The sequence below is a fragment of the Macrobrachium nipponense genome, chromosome 29 (genome assembly GCF_015104395.2).
Source record: "Macrobrachium nipponense isolate FS-2020 chromosome 29, ASM1510439v2, whole genome shotgun sequence".
Taxonomy (NCBI): Eukaryota; Metazoa; Arthropoda; class Malacostraca; order Decapoda; family Palaemonidae; genus Macrobrachium; species Macrobrachium nipponense.
In genome coordinates, this window is record NC_061092.1 from 37,146,049 (window position 1) to 37,160,666 (window position 14,618).

General features: G+C 38.1%; 1 long non-coding RNA gene across 3 annotated transcripts in view; it reads left to right on the forward strand.

Moving 5' to 3' along the window:
• The window catches only part of LOC135206243 (uncharacterized), a 35,183-nt gene extending 20,913 nt beyond the window's left edge, over positions 1–14,270 (forward strand). Inside the window, exons 3-6 of one of the 3 annotated variants that reach the window (XR_010312703.1) lie at positions 6,696–9,074; positions 9,366–9,571; positions 9,905–9,974; positions 13,789–14,270. This is a non-coding gene — a long non-coding RNA (uncharacterized LOC135206243). Of the gene's footprint in view, positions 1–6,695; positions 9,572–9,904; positions 9,975–13,788 lie in introns of all 3 variants that reach the window. The other 2 variants (XR_010312704.1, XR_010312702.1) reach the window with 2 other exon arrangements.
• The last annotated feature ends 348 nt before the right edge of the window (positions 14,271–14,618 follow it).

The following is a 14,618-nucleotide window of genomic DNA, read 5'->3' on the forward strand; positions in this document are numbered from 1 at the left end:
TTACTCTTATGTAGAAACTTACTTCGGTATTGCAAGATCCATTGAACCTTCAGGTGTCATAGATTTCTTTGGAAGAAGCAGCTTGAGGAGGAACAGCCTGCTTCAAATATTTCTGTGCTGCTAAATTATTTCTTGTTCTGTTTTCTGTCTTCTCTCTAGCAGCCCTGTCTTAGCTGGGCTCTGCCTTCTTGATGTGTCAACCTGTAGGGACGTCCCAAGCTGCCTCAGATGGTGCTTTCCTCCTCCAGGAAACCATTGACTTCTCTCAATGCATGGTTGGCAGAGAAGAGAGACATAGGCAAGTCAGTTTTTTGTATGCCTCCGTCTCGTTTAGTAAGTCAAACATATTGAACTTATGTCACTAGAGAAGCTCCATCCTTGGGAGTTACTTCCTCCTTCCAAGGGAACTTCTCTAGTCTCACAGATGTGACATGCCACTCAGCATTTTCCTTGGATAGGATTTTGTTTATAGCTTCGGACTTGGAGCACTTGATTAAAGAAGTCTTCAAGGTGTTTGAGGTCATATGTTTCCTCGATTGGACAGTAGGGGTGTTGGCCAAAAATTTTGAGGATTGTACATCTCTTCAGCAGAACCTCTCGATAGATTGTTTGGAGTGTTGGCATGCGCCAAAAAGGCTATACGAGACCGCGCTCAGGAACTTGCAACAATTTTTATGACAGGAGTACTTAAGAGGGATTTATGGTATTCATTCATCTCTAAAAGAGTAACTCCGTCGCAGAGGTCATCCCTTTTATGTGTGCTTATAGATAAGACGTCTGTTCCCTCACGCTACTCTGGAGAAGGTGACAGCCGAACTTCGGAAGAAGTCGACTCAGGATTTACAGACTTGGTCGGCTAAACGGACTTGGATCTAAGCAAGAACTCCTTAAGTTTCAATGTCTGTAAAGACGTTATCTCTTCCGTCTCAAAATTCCTTTTGAAGAGACAGTGGCTGCTTTCAGCTTCGACCATGATCTAACCTCAGACCAACACGACCCAGCAAGAAGACGAACATCAAACCTGCCACTTGTAAATGAAGATCCTGTCATCTGTGGCCCAATGGGAGTAAGACTGTTTAATTTTTGGAAACCGTGAAAGATCAGGAGTGCAGAATCTCTGGTTTCTGGAAGTCTTGAAAAAAGGCTATGTGATTCCTTTCAAGGATAAACCTCCATTAACAACCTCTCCCATCAACTTGGAAGCCCACTCTATAGCTCAGATAGGTTTTCCACCCTGTCTCGAGAAGTATCAGCTCTACTCTAGAAACAAGCTGTGGAGGTGGTTGAAGATTTCAACTCCACCTTTTTGTTGTCCTCATGTCATTTGGGGGGATGGAAACCAGCCCTGGACGTCAGCGCCCTGAAATTCTTTCTCCAAACAACGAAGCTCGCAACAAAGATGAACCAGTCAGTCTTGTTAGCCATCCATCATGAGGACTGGTTGGTGGTGATAGATGTGTGAGATGCATCTTTCCATGTTCCAGTACACCTGGAATCAAGAAAGTACCTCTTTCAGATTGTCAGGGATCTTTTCAGAGAGAAAGAATTGTCAAGGAAAGCTGCGAAGGCAATTGCGAATTGTAGGCGACGATTTCCTGCTGCAGTCTACCAAGCAAAGTGGTCATTATTTCGAAGATGGTGTTGAGACCATAATATCTCATCTACTAAGACCACTATAATTCATACTGCACACTCTACTATTTGAGATCTACCAAAATGCAGTCTACATTGACTATTAAAGGGTACAGGGTTATGCTAATTTCAGTGTTTAAACATAGAAGATTAAACCTGCTGGCCAATCAAGACATTGGGGATTTGGTTAAGTAATTGGATACATCAAAACAATGGAAATCTGCATCAGTCGCCTGAACCAGGACATGGTCCTGAGATGGCCTTCGGGCCCTCCTTTTGAACTTTTAGAATCTTCCTCACTTAGGAATTTGACAATGTTATATTTAATCGCTTTAGCCATGACTAAGAGAGTTAACGAGTGGCAGGGCCTTGATAAAAAGGCAAGTTTTAGTCAAGGGAATGCAGTATGTTCCTTGATCTTAGGTTTCTTAGTTAAGAATGATGATCTTTCTTAACCCTGGCCATGTTCATTTGTTATCAAGAGTTTAATAGATATACTGGGTCCAGCAGGCCAGGAGAAAGTGCTTTTCCCTGTGAAAGCACTGAAGGCTTATTTAGAGAGAACTGAAGGGATTAGAGGTCCCTCACAAAATTTTTAGTGTTCAGTTAAGGATCTTACACAGCCACTTTCCAAGAGAGCCTTAACCCTCTTTTTTAGAACAGTGATTTCGGAAGCACATGAGAAGTTTCAAGAATACTCTACCCTTGTGCAAGGTAAAGGCTCATGAAATAAGAGGAGTTGTTTATTGTTGGATATCAAGGAGAACCTTTCTCTCTCCACGGTCGTGCAATCCACATTTTGGAGATGCAAGTCAGTTTTTGCTATATTGAAACAATTTATGAGAAATGCAGTACTCTGTCGAGGAGTGCTAATGGCATAGTTACGTATGACAAAATCTACGTGGGGTTGCGTGAGAGGGAGAGAAAAAGAGAGAGCGAGAGATTAAGTGAGAGCGTCGTTGGGTTGAGAGTTTGATGGATAATAAGGAGTGGTTTGATGGCGGCCATAAGCGTATGGGTATTGTCTGTTGTAGTGATTGCCAAGTATATCAGTGGTGAGTGTCCGTTACGAAAGTCGTGCAGAGTCAGTAAGTCAGAAAAGACGGTTAGTTAGATTCAGAAGTAGGCAGTGTTACTTGGTGTTTTCTTGGTTAATATTGATGTTGTACGGTTGTTGTGCCTGTGTCTGTCTGGTGATTGTTGAGCTGAAGAGATTTATGGTACTTGATTTTGCGTTTTGGTGGTTTCGTGAGTTATCTGTTGGAGACAGTGGTGGTGGTGGTGGTTTGTTGTACTGGGCCGGAGTTGTCGTATGATTTGTTGTGTTGTTTTCGAGCTTTTGGTGTTTTATTTGTGGCGGGATCAAAAGCAAGCAAATCTCCCCACAACACTAGGTCCATTCTTTGTAGCTGGCATGGTATTGGGTAACAAAGAATAGGAGTCTCTTACTTTTGGTAGATCTATATTACTATTCCGCAGCAGCCTAGACTATGGCAGTTGCGGTTTTTCTATGCAGTTTTACCCCCTGAACAAGAATTTTAAATAATATTTATTTGGACAACTTTAATTAACCCCCAGGGGCTCGTACTAAACATGGCAAAATACATTTGACGCCCCAATTCCGGTGACTTTCGTATTCGCGGGGACGAACGATGCGGAATGCTTATATAGAAATACCTTACTTTTTTGCTACCCTTCTTGACTGTGGATTCATGATTTTCTTGGGAAGCCTGGGAGCACTATGTGTTGTGAGTATCTTCCATTTATTGATTTTTAATGGTTGGGTGGGAAGATTTCTATGTGGTGTAGAATTATTTTTTGGTTATATGTTGTTATAATGCACCCAGGGCAAGGGCACATGTATATTTATGTACATTTATATATATATATATATATATATAATATATATATATAATATATATATATATATATATATATATATATATACACACTCTTAGATTATTAGCTTTGGCAACCTGTGGTTCAAATCCTACATTGCAAAGCACCCACTAAAGTAGGGGCGACACTTGGCTCTACTGCAAGTTTAGAGGAGCTTCAATCAGAGGCAGGATCTATCTATTGTAGCTCCCTCAACATGAAAGATTACAACAAGCATTTACGATGTGAGCTAATTTACTATTTTATTTTCATCTCCTTTTTATGAGTGTTTTTAAGTAGTATATGTCCATGTATCCCACTTCCTATCAATGTGTGATTTAGCTATGTAATTATTTGGGAAGTTACTCATATAAAAATAACATTATTATAGTAAAATTATAATTACCAGTAATTACAGTGGAACCTTGGTTTTTGTACATAATCCGCTCCGGAAAATCCAACGATATCTGAAACATACGAAAACCAAAACAATAATGTAAATAATGTAAATAGTATACGAAAACCAAAACAGTAATAGAAATAATGTAAATAGTGTTAATGCTTTCAGACCCCCAAAATAATTTTTAAAATTACATTTAAAGCACAGTTTTACATACAGAAAACAGTAAGAAGTAAATATAAATGAATAATGAAACGAATAATGAACATTTAACATCACTCTTACCTTTATGGAAGACTTGTTAGCGTATGGAAGACAGAGAGTATGGGAGAGGGAGGAGAAGAGGTTCCTGTTTGGAAGGGGAATCCCCCTCCAGAAGGACTTCAGGTATCAAGAACCTATCTGGGGTTACTTCTCTACGATTTTTAGTGACACTGTCTGGGGTTACTTCCCCATTTCATGTTTTACTGGCACTATGACCAGCTTGAGAATCACTGGACACCTGTCACAAAAAAAAACTCCCCAGAGACATTTGTTTCGGACGTCTCTTCAATATCTGATTAAAATAATGCAAAGCTTTGTCATTCAACATGTTAGAGACATGGATTGTAACGCCTTTGTTAGGATGGTATGTCTCAACCAAATTTTTAACATCACTCCACTTTGCAAACATTTCTTTAATCACTGAAGTAGACACAGTATCCTCTCCCTCTCTTCCTTGGATTCCTCATCTGCCGTCTGTTGCTGTTCCTGCTGAAGACCTTGCAGCTCCTCAGTGGTTAGCTCTTCCCTCTGGGCATCCACTAACTCTTCCACATCCTCGCCACTCACATCCAAGCCCATGGACTTCCCCTGAGAGACAGTAGTTTCCACAACAGGCATAGGGTCGTCAGGGTCACCCCCAAAGCCTTTGAAATCCTTCTCGAGGTAACACTCTGGCTAAAATTTTCTCCAAGTAGAGTTCATTGTCCTGGAAGTCACTTCCTGCCAAGCCTTATCTATAAGGCTTATGCAGTTGAAGATATTGAAGGTATCCTTCCAGAACTCTCTTAGGGTCAATTCAGTGTCTGAGGTCACTTCAAAGCACCTTTGGAACAATGCCTTTGTGCAAAGTTTGTTGAAGTTTAAGATGATTTGCTAGTCCACTGCCTGGATGAGAGGAGTGGTATTAGGGGGCAAGAACTTGACTGTGATGAATATAAATTCATCCAGCAACTGGTCTTTCAAGCCAGGAGGATGTGCAGGAGCATTGTCCATTAACAAGGGGCACTTTAGTGGCAATTTATTTTCTTGCAGGTATTTTTTCACACTCAGGCCACACCACACACTTCATTGACCCACTCAACGAAAATTTGCCTCGTGACCCATGCCTTTTTATTGGCCTTCCACATCATAGGGAATTTATTTTCTATCACATTGTTTTCTTTGAACATTTGGGGAGTTTCAGAGTGATACACAAATAGGGGCTTCACTTTGAAATCCCCAATTGCGTTCCCACAGACCAAGAATGTTAGCCTATCCTTCATAGGCTTGTGCACTGGCAATGAACTTTCCTCGTGTGACGTAGGTCCGCTTTGACATTTTCTTCCAAAACAGGCCTGTCTCATCACAACTGAAGACCTGTTGAGGGAGGAATCCTTCAGACTCGAGATACTCTGCATTCATCAAAGAATTCTTCGGTGGTATGTGTATTGGAACTCACAGCCTCCCCTTGGCATACGGCACTAAGTCAAGCAGTTGTTGGTGTTTTCTTACTGAAATCAGCATGCAATATCCTAGCTTTCTCACAAATTATTGCCTCTGGCACACTATCCCCCACTAATTGTTTTTCATTTATCCACACTAAAAGAAGATTTTTGTCTTCTACTATTGGGTTTGCTGTTTCAATAATGAAGTGACTCCTTTCGCAATGTCACCTGCATTGATTTCATGTTTCTTTGCTAGGATAGAGCTGATTGTTGTCACTGCTTGCCGTACATCCTAGTGAGATCAGCTACATGTGCACCACTTTTATACTTCGCTACAAGTTCTTGGATTCTATCGTATTTCTGGTCTTTTTTACCAAAGGGCTGGCACTTGCCACTTTTTTGGCCCCTTGATGTCATCTTTGCAATGAGTTTTAACGGCAAAGTAGCACAAAACACAACAAACATGTGCAGTGGTGCAGACTACGAGTGCAGTGATGCTTGTTCATTGAGAAACAAACCCATAATGGGTCATGAAAGAAGACAGGATGCTTTGTATTGGCGCTTGATACGGGGCCCAGTCACGTGCTGGGCCCGGGATGGAACATTTCCCAGTGTACAAAAATTGAGGAATTTACGATAACCGAAACGTATGAAAAGAGAGGCATACGAAAACCGAGGTTTGACTGTACTTGATGAGAGCCCTCCCTCCTCCCCACACATGGACATCAAGCATATACAAATTGTCGGTTCTAGCTGTGTTGTATCTGTTCTTCCCTGGAAGTGGGCAGGGCAAACTGTCTACACCCAAAACAAAAGAGCGCTACCACAATTTTCGAATTTTGATCTGCCATGTAAAGCAGAAACTTATAACTATGTAATTATTTGGTAAGTATATATAAAATCTTATTTTGTTATAAAATGTCATTTTCACTGAGTATCCTTCAATATGTATCTCTCTGAGTGGAGTATTCAGATATGTTACGAGTGTAATCCTTATGAGGAAAATAAAAAAAATTGCAAGATTATTTTTATTGTATGTACATGTAGCATCATGGTGAATTATATTGTCTCTATAGCTGATATTTATTTTTCCACAGATCGTGTCTCCAAAAGGCAAGTCATTTTGTACCACAATGCTATTGGAGCTGTGATGTCAGTCATTGTTTACTTAAGATTAAAAGTTTCATCTGAGAAATAAGCAAATTTTTGCAGTTAAGTTTCAAGTACAAATTTAGGAGTAATCATCTGAGTCACACGTAAAGCTAGTCGTCTTAGAATTAGATAGTAGGATTAGTTGCAGTGTTTGAACAGTGAGATAAAATTAGTATAAAATTGGTTATGATAGAAGAACATGGCCTTCCAGTCTTGTATCAAGGTGTTGTAACATGGTACTAAAGTACCATTGCTCTGACATTGGTAATGGTGTCTAGGTTGATGAAGTAACATGGTACTAAAGTATCATTGGTATGACATTGTTGGTGTTGTTGATGAAGCAACATGGTACTAAAGTACCATTGGTCTGAGTTTAGGTGATGAAGTAACATGGTACTAAAGTACCATTGGTCTGACATTGGTGGGGTTTTCTAGGCTGACGAAGTAACATGGTACTAAAGTACCATTGGTCTGACACGTGGTGGTGTTTTCTAGGTTGATGAAGTAACATGGTATTAAAGTACCATCAGTTTGGTGTTTGGGTTGATACCACAGTGAGTGTCTCACTGGGTACGAAGCCTCACCAAAGGAGAAGATAATGGTGTTGCCAAGTATTTGGTATTAGTGTTTTATTGCTACATTGTTTATGCAAAATGCATAACGACATTTATTATGTGAATTATGTTTGGAATGTATTGTAGAATTCAAGTATATGTATATTAGCATTTTTGTGACTCAGAAAATCTAAATCTTTTGACTCCTTAATAGCAAGTGGTATAAAATGAAGGTTATCCAGACTGATCAAAACTGATGCTCCTTAAAAATTCAAGACATTCGTTTTTCAAAACCTTTAACTGACAAAATCAAGTACTTTTGCAAGTAAGTTGATGCATTGTATAAGGATTTCTCATCCATGACGTTCATGTGTAAAGATACTGCTAAAGTATTAAAAGTCGTTTTGCCTCATCAATTTCTATAAAACTAGTCATAAGGTACTACCTGCACTTGTATTTACCTTGAATTAAGTTTTTGTCTTTTAAAATTAAAATAACTTTAAGCAGAGTACCCTTCTCACTACATTGCAGATAGTTTGATGTGAAGTAATATATTGATTGATTTATTTAAAGTAGTCAAGCCAAGTTTCATACACTCCTAAATCTACTAAAAATCAGTCTGATAATTCTGGACAGCCTTAGATTCTTCGGCATCGAAAAGGGCACACAAGGTATGTGATTTTGTTTCCAGATATTCTAATCTTCCTTTATTTCAGCATTAACATCCAGGTTGGTCACTCGACCTACCATAAAGACATCAAACCATCAGACATACCAAGAGACTAAAAGCCACCTGGTCTACCAAGAGACCTCAAGCCACCTGACCTACCAAGAGACTTAAGCCATCTGACCTACCAAGAAGCATGAAACCTGACTGCCCAATAAGATCCAGAATTGTTGATTTGAAGATTTATATATTTTTTTCTTCAATCTCCGAAGACGGTTTTCTGGTACGTGTTTCTAGATCGAATTGAAGAATTGCTTGTAAATATTTTCGGGAGGTATACATTGGTTTTGGTAAATTATTTGTCAGTCTTCTAGGAGATTATTTTGAATCAAGTACTCTTCCTTGAAACCATATTCTACAGCCTAAACATACTATAGGTTTTAAATCATAATTCGAGTTGTAAGTCTGGTGGGTACCACTTGGAAGTCTATTTAATCATATTGTATATGAACACAGAAATTCCTTGCAAGCTGCCTACAAGGATGCTGAGACCAGGAGTTCTTGGTGTTTACCTGATGAGGGTGTGTAAGTATTGGTCAATTCATCTTTGATATGCCTCATTGGGTTCCCTAGTTGGGCCATCACAAACACAACTCTAATTAAATAGTTTAGGATCTGTGGCATGTTTATGTTGGAGAATTAAGTCTCCAGTACAACTGCCTGACCCAAATGATTTCCCTTATGAGGCTGACTGACTGTCCCAAAGCATTCAGGGTGGTTAGTGAATTTTATAATTTCAATGTGGAAAATACTCAAGTTGAGTGTCGTGGTTTTTTGTGGAAGTGAAAAGTGTTTTTTAGTGGCGTTCCTTCAACTGGAGGGTGAAGTTTTGTGTTGTGGTGGTTCTTGGTGAAAAATCAGTGTTGAGTGACTTTCATTCCGGTGTTGTGTGAATTACTTTCATCCTAACAGTAAACAAGAAGTTACTTTCTCCTCAGAGAAATGTAACAGTAATACAAGGAAGGCAACTACTCAAGTGTCAAGAAGTGGTTCTGTCAAGACTTGGGCACTTTGAGAATGAAATCCAGAAATTTTTAAAACAGGTAAGCATAGACTTTTATATGTTTATATTTTGTCTGCAAAGTTGAAATCTGTATTAACAAAGATTCATTTTAATATTCAAAAGTCTGATAGTATACCCGTAAATGTCCTTATCAATGTAATTTAACTTAATACACAAGATTTGAATAATCATAAATAATCTTAAACCCTAATTGAGAGTTACTTTGCTCTACTAGAGATATTGCCTGGATTAATGATTTATGGAAACTTGCTCACATAAAGACAAACGGCTGTTTACTCATATTAACAGTTTTCATTGTTTGTTCTTGCAGATGTTGAGTTCTTCCGTATCGAGCAGTTGGCTTCACTTCAAGGTAAATGCTAACAAAGACCTTTTCAATATTTGCATACTAATTGTTTTTTCTAGTGTGTTTTTCAGGTAATGATTTGTTCAAGTGACGAGTATTTGAATTCCCGTGACAAGTAGTAGAAAGGATTCACCGTGAATATTGTGACATGGCGTATTCTTTTCATTTATGTAAGTAGTAGCTATGATAATTTTTTATCATGGTTTATATGTACCACAGTAATATATATATATATATATATATATATATATATATATATATATATATATATATATATATTCCATTGTGTAAAAATGTTTCCTTACGGTTTTAACATTAGTCTTCCTGCTTATACTGAAATTTGAAACTCAAATGCATCACAGTGTTGGTACATATATAAATAATATATATATATATATATAGATAATATATATATATATATATATATATATATATATATATATATATATATAGAGCATTATTCTCGAATTATTAACTGATTAGTATATTATTTCTTTTTTCAGCTTTCAAATCAACACATGGAGTTTTGTGTGCATTTTGAACAGAATTAGCAATTCCACAATAAGGAAAAAGGTAATTGGTTTTGAAGTCTACAGATGTAGCTGTGAATATGATCATTATTATAGAACGTCAGGTTTTAATTATTATTGTTGTAATATTCACTTGGGATTTAAAAGCATTTCAAAAGCAACTCATTTATATGTAATTAGATGTACCAGCAAATCATTTAGTCCAGATTTGCTTCGACATGATAAAAACTATTGCATGATATCTTCATACTCTTCCAAATCAGCTAATTACCTCCACTGAGGAATCATGTTTTAAGTTCGATTTGTTCCTTTGTTAGTTGATTGATTTATTGCAGTAAACAAAAATAACGCTCATACATTTTGGGAAAGATAGGAATGCAAAGTTTTGGGGACAGGTGGCCCTAGGAGGGAATGGATTGCTTAGCATTTATTCAGGTGCTCCAGGCTTAAGAAGAATCCTTGTGCATTCTTATCCTAGAATTTGGAAACCTAGTTTAAAGATAAATCTACAACATTAAGAAACCTAGTTTAAAGATAAATCTACAACATTAAGAAACCTAGTTTAAAGATAAATCTACAACATTAAGAATTTCCTGGAAGTTATGAGATTAAATTATGAAAGCCTTTATCGAATAACGTTACTTGTCGAACTCGTGTACTAGACCACGTTCACTTAAAACCAGAAATCAAGTACAGTGGTACCTCGACATACAAAAGTCCCAGCTTACGAAAAATTCAAGTTACGAAAGCAAATATGAAGATTTTTATGGCTCTACGTTCAAAAATAATTCAGGCTACGAAAGGTTGTTGCTGTAAAATCCTGAGATTCACCCGGACCACCGAGAACAATTTTAAAACTCGCGTGCCGCCAACTGAGTAGACTCGCCACCATCCTCCAACTCTCCCATTGGTTCCTGATGCTAGTCACTGCCATAAGATCCTGCTCTCCTATTGGTCAGCATCTCTTCCATCGTGCTCTACGTAAAGGCGTTCTTCTTCGGCAACTCGGTAGCAGCATGGTTATCGTACGCACGCGGAATTTGTTCGTTCACATATACGATTTCATTTGTTAACGTAAATTCGTGTTAGTGATTTCGTTGTACTACTTTATCGCGTTGTGTGAGAAATTTATTAGTATACTACATAACTTAATTATATACAGTATAGTTATGGGTCCCAAGAAAGTTGCTGAAGTTCACGGAAAGAAGAGGATGCTTTCTATGGAGGCAAAGATGGAGATCATTAAAAAGTATGAAGCTGGCATGTGGTTGAGTGTGATCGCTAAGGGATACGGCCGAAATCTGTCAATGATAGGCACCATTCTTAAGCAGAAGGAAGCCATCAAAGCAGCTACACCTTCCAAGGGTGTGACTATTTTGTCCAACAAGAGGAGCCACGTGCACGATGAGATGGAGAGGCTGCTTCTTGTATGGATAAAAGACAAAGAAATCGTTGGCGATATGATAACTGAGACAGCAATCTCCCACAAGGCCAGCGCTATTTTCGGCGATTTGATTGCCCAGGCCGAAGACGACGGAGGAGAAGGGACATCGACACCAACCCCAGACTTCAAGGCTTCTCATGGGTGGTTTGAAAAATTCTGGAAACGGACTGGCATCCATTCGGTGGTGCGGCATGGGGAGGTGGCCAGCTCGGATACGAAAGCGGCCGAAGCGTTTATTAAGACGTTCGACGAGATGACGATCAACCAAGGCTACAGTTCTCAGCAAGTCTTCAACTGTGATGAGACTGGTCTTTTTTTGAAAAAAAATGCCTTGTTGGACGTACATCACAGAGGAAGAGAAGAAGCTATGCGGGCATAAGCCTATGAAAGACATGCTTACGTTCGCACTTTGTTTGAACGCCAGTGGGGATTGCAAGGTGAAGCCCCTACTTGTCTGGGTAACGAGACTTGTTCACCGACTGGGTAAATCTGTGTTTCGGCCCGACAGTGAAGAAATTCTTGGAAGAGAACCGCCTCCCTCTGAAATGTCTGCTGTTGTTGGACAATGCCCCTGCTCATCCTCCTGGCCTTGAGGAAGATATCCTAGTGGAGTATCTTTCATCAAGGTTCTTTTTCTTCTGCCTAACACCACCCCTCTCCTCCAGCCCATGGACCAGCAAGTGACATCAAACTTCAAGAAGCTGTATACGAAACATCTTTTCAAGAGATGTTTCAACATCACCGATACCACAAACCTCACCTTGCGTGAATTTTGGAAGGAGCATTTCGACATTCATATGCATCTGACTCATCGATCAAGCTTGGCAGGAGGTTTTGAGGCGAACCTTGAATTCTTCGTGGAGGAAACTGGCCTGATGCTGTATCCGCCTGAGACTTCGAGGGATTCGACGTGGGCGAAGCTGGTGCAGATTCAGAAACAGTTGACGATCCTGGAACTGTTTCGCAACCAGATCTTGATGAGATCGTTGCATTCGACAAGTCCATGGGGCTGGTCGTCAACGAGGACGACATCAATGACCTTCTCGAGGAGCACCAAGAGGAGCTTACGACAGATGACCTGAAGGAGTTGGAGGCCATGCAACATAAAGTCGTTCAAGAAGAGTTCACTAGCAGCGGCGAGGAGGAGGAGGACGACGACCCTATGACAACGGCAGAAATTAAGGATGCTCTAGCTGCTTTTCATAAGGTGCAATCATTTGTAGAAAAGATACACCTCGAAAAGGCTTACACAGGTCGTATGCTTGCGCAGTTCGATGACGTTTGCCTAAGTCGTTTCAGGAACATTGTGAAAAGCAGGCAGAAGCAATTTTCCTTGGATAGTTATTTTTTAAAGACGCCTTTAGTAGGAGTAAGCAAACAGGAAGATCCAAGTGATACTACGAAAAAACAAAGTTGAAAGTGGTGAAGACATTTAAATTTTGTAAAAAAAAAAAAAAAAAAAAAGTAGCAAAAAAAATTTAAAAATAAAAAAAAGACAAGAAAAAAAACAAATTTAATTTTAAGTTTTTGTAAAGTTAAGTGTTAAGGTTTTGTGCCATTTGTTAATGTGTTTCGTAAAGTTTAGTGTTGATGTTTCCTGACATTTTTTAATGTGTTTCGTAAAGTTAAGTTTTCTGCCATTTGTCTTCCTCCTCTGTCGCCACTTTCGGAGATCGCCTCACTCGAAAGGTAAGGTTCCCCATTTTACTACATGAGTACGTATGTACGTACAGTATTTCTTGTATACCATGTACAATAATACACTTTATTTACAGGTATGTAGTATATATTAGTAGTATTAAGTTAGGTATTGAATGGTCCAAATTGTTGTATTTCATTGTTTATTGGTCAATTCAGCTTTATTATAAAATTTACTTCGGTGTTTTTGTAGGGCTTGGAACGAATTAGGCAATTTACATGTAAAATGCGGTTCAACATACGAAAAACTCAGGTTACGAAGGCCGCCTCGGAACGGATTAATTTCGTATCCTGAGGTACCATTAATTATTTGATAAGACTCCTTTTGTATTACTGAATATGAGAAATCTTAGAAAAGAAAAGATATTTGGAAAACTTGCACAATTGCCGGTTCATCTGTATGAAATTATATGTAGTGGTAATACACAAATTTACTTCATACCAGTCATCGATATAAAAGGACTGTTCCTTTTGTTGTTTAACTACTCCAGCTCCTGTGAAGCATAGTATGATGTGTACGTTCCCAACTGTATTCACATTTGGTATTTGTATATAATTACATATACATATACTGGGTGTTTTGAAATTAGAGGCCTGCCCCCCCTCCACAGAACAAATGGAAAGTTATGAAGTTTTCTGCTGTAGCCTATCTCCAAGTACATTATCTTAAGTTTCTATTAAGCTATTTTTCATTTTACATTTCTTGTATTTTCAGACTGAGTAGTGGAGTTAGATATAGCCATGACTAACGACTTGGAGGAAACCAGAAGGATTGACCGAATCCAGGCTATAACCTTCAGAGTGACACAAGAGCTGCTTCCAAACAGTGGTATCGATTTCTTCTCATCAAGTGAATTTCCAGGTAACTCCCCTGACCTTAATGTCTGAAAACATTGGTAGTATCTTAAAGGATTGTGTTGAAGTGCTCACAGTGAACTATGATGGTATACCAAGCCTCGACGACCTGCGGAGAGAGGTGACCGAAGTGCTCAGGGAAATGGAGTTTGAGTCTCAGCTTTTTTGCAATTTGCTGAAATCGTACCCCTCAAGAAAGCAGGCTGTGGTACAGGCAGATGGAGGCCACACAAACTATTAAACACTCAGAGAGAAACTTAAATATATACCTGGTCTGAATTACTTTTGTTTTTGTCCATATCAATTTTAGTTTATGCTGTAGAGGCGGGAGTCTAATTTCGAAATACCCTATATATATATATATATATATATATATATATTATATATATATTATATATGTATATATAATTATATATTATAATATATACAACATACATACATAACATACATATATATATAACATTATATATATAATATATATAATATATATATATATATATGTATGTATATATAAATAAATATAATATATATAATTGTATATATATATATATGTATATATTATATATGTATATATGTATATATATATATAATTATTATAATATAATAATTATACGAGATATATATGCATTATATATGTAATATATTATATATATATATATAACATATATCATATATATATTATATACATAT